The following is a 2,772-nucleotide window of genomic DNA, read 5'->3' on the forward strand; positions in this document are numbered from 1 at the left end:
GGGCACGGTCAGCATCCCGCTTGCCATGATTAGTACAGTATACGAAACGAAGCAAGAAGCAGCAGCACTCAGATATCTTAGGCAGGTGCTTCTCCGGCGTCACCACCAGGCCGACGTCCTCTTTGCAACGCATCTGGGACTAGCGCCACGGGGCAAAGACCATGCCGTGCAAACGAAGCTCTCTACAGTCTGACGTTCCATAAGGAAAATACTGTAAACAAGCCATTTCCTGCTTAGCTCTTGCTCGTGCTTACTTTCCCACCCACATCACCGGACATTTTTGTTTTGTTTTGTTTTTCTCTCCTCTCTCTCTCCCCCCCCCCCCCGCAAGCCGGTTTAATCCGCTCGTACCATTTGCAGGGCAGCAGAGGGGGAGCAGCAGCGGTGGCGGCAGCTGTAACTGAGGAAGCCTCCTGCTCCACTAAGGAGCCAGCAGGTCCCATGGTGTAATGGTTAGCACTCTGGACTTTGAATCCAGCGATCCGAGTTCAAATCTCGGTGGGACCTCGTGGGGGACATTTTTGCCCTAAGTAAATTTAGGGACCTCTTACTTAAGGGCGACCAGGAGTTGCTCCCTCAAACCAGGAAGAGGGGGGGGGAGAGAAAGGGGGCTGTATTTTGTGCTTGCAACAGGCATTGGTTAGCAGTGCGCATGCGCGCGGCTCTCGGGAGAAAGTGGAGGCTGGAAGGAGAGGAACTGAAGCGGATCCGGCGCTGCCTTTCGTTGGAGGAGCTTTAATGGAGCGCCGGGCTCCGAGGGTCCCTTAGCAGCCAAGAAAGGCAGACGAGGTTTGCAGCAGCTCGGCTGGCGATGGCCAATGCTATGCACGTCGAGCAAGCGCTCTCTTATTTCGTGCATGCGCCTGGTAATATTTTTGCGCTGCGTTTTTGCAGGTGGGCAGTGCTTTTGCAATTCGATCACTGGATTTAGCGTGCGCGCGTCCGTGCTGCAAAAGAGAGATTTCAATAGGCTCACCCCTGGGCAGAATCCGTGCATATAAGGCTGTGCCAATGGCTACTGCCCACGACGACGGAGGTCTGAATGCGTGTTGCTGGAAAGCGTGGCAGGCGGGGAGTGTGTTAGTTCGGTCTTTGTAGCAGTAGCAAAAGTGCAGAACTAGCCTGATTAGACTTGCTGGTTGAAAGAATGGAGAAACACAAGGGTTATTCATTTCGTGCATGGTATGATTACCTTCCATCTAGTCATTTTGACACTTTGGCACCCTGTCTGCAAAATTTAACGACTCCCAAATACAGACTTGCTTTCACTTTCGCAAGACTGAATATACTGCCTTGAGGCTGTACTTGAGGTTCGGTTTCAAAAAAAATCCACTGGAAAAACGGTTATGTCCCTGTGGAGATGGCAGTATTGAGTCAGTGGATCATGTGCTTCTGGCTTGCACTCTTTATAAATATTTGAGGAGAGAGGTTATTACCCCTCTATTATTGTCCATGCCGGGTCACTCAACCATTGTTACTGTTTTTCTTTAGCAGATCAGCAAAAACTGCAAGTTTTTTAGAGGGGGCAATTGGAATAAGATCTGTTATTTGACTATTGATGTCAACCCCCAAAATGTGTTTTCTATAGTTAAGTTTTTGCCTCTATCTTCAGTACATTTTATTTTATTGCTATGGCTGGTGGCTGATGCAACTAAGGATTCTCTCTCTCTAAGCTAAGGTTTATTACTCCTGAGTAAGCAAAGCCATCCCAAGGAGGAGCTTACATGTGTCCATCACGCTGCCATGAAGTTAACAGAAGAGAAGGGTGAATCCACACCAGACACTTAAAAACACATCCAACACACATTTTAAGCGAATTCTTGGGATCTGTAGTTTGTTAAAGGGTGCTGGGAATTGTAGCTGTGTGGAGAGTTCGCCACAGCTTGCATGCTTCTGAATACCATGAGACCACAGGTTCAAATCCTGCTTGATGTTTTCCTACAGACGTCCTGTTCGCCACTGTGAGAACAGGCTGCTTGCCCAGACGAGCCACTGGCCTGATCCAGCACTGTTCTTCTGTTGTCTTGTTTTATATTGAACTATGTAATTCATTAAGGAAGGTGACGTGTGGCAAAAATAGTGTTGAAAGTGGGTTGTTTTTCTACATTGCTGGATGATAGGTTTTACTTACTCCTTAAAGAGCAAGTTGCTCAAAATGTGCAAGGTGTTTATTTGCTTTTAGGGATTCAACATTCATATTTCGACACCAACAGCTGTTTGTGAGTGTGCGAACACTTCGTGAGGTGTTGCAAATGAAGGGCCTTTAATTATGGACTCTGGCCACATGGGGGCATGCCTCTCTGTGCTAAAAGGTTCACCGAAGGAGAATAAGAATCATAGAACCATAGAGTTGGAAGAGACCACAAGGGCCATCCAGTCCAACCCCCTGCCAAGCAGGAAACACCATCAAAGCATTCCTGACAGATGGCTGTCAAGCCTCTGCTTAAACACCTCCAAAGAAGGAGAGTCCACCACACTCCTTGGTAGCAAATTCCACTGCCGAACAGCTCTTACTGTCAGGATGTTCTTCCTAATGTTTAGGTGGAATCTTCTTTCTTGTAGTTTGAATCCATTGCTCCGTGTCTGCTTCTCTGGAGCAGCAGAAAACAACCTTTCTCCCTCCTCTATATGACATCCTTTTATATATTTGAACATGGCTATCATATCACCCCTTAACCTTCTCTTCTCCAGGCTAAACATACCCAGCTCCCTAAGCCGTTCCTCATAAGGCATCGTTGCCAGGCCTTGGACCATTTTGGTTGCCCTCCTCTA

At 47.9% G+C, this 2,772-nt stretch overlaps 1 non-coding gene across 1 annotated transcript; it reads left to right on the plus strand.

The window, feature by feature from the left end:
- The first annotated feature begins 435 nt into the window (after positions 1–435).
- On the plus strand, positions 436–507 carry TRNAQ-UUG. The gene has a single exon. It is a non-coding gene; the product is annotated as a tRNA-Gln (tRNA).
- Positions 508–2,772: the final 2,265 nt, after the last annotated feature.

This window comes from Lacerta agilis, chromosome 14, assembly GCF_009819535.1.
Source record: "Lacerta agilis isolate rLacAgi1 chromosome 14, rLacAgi1.pri, whole genome shotgun sequence".
NCBI lineage: Eukaryota > Metazoa > Chordata > Lepidosauria > Squamata > Lacertidae > Lacerta > Lacerta agilis.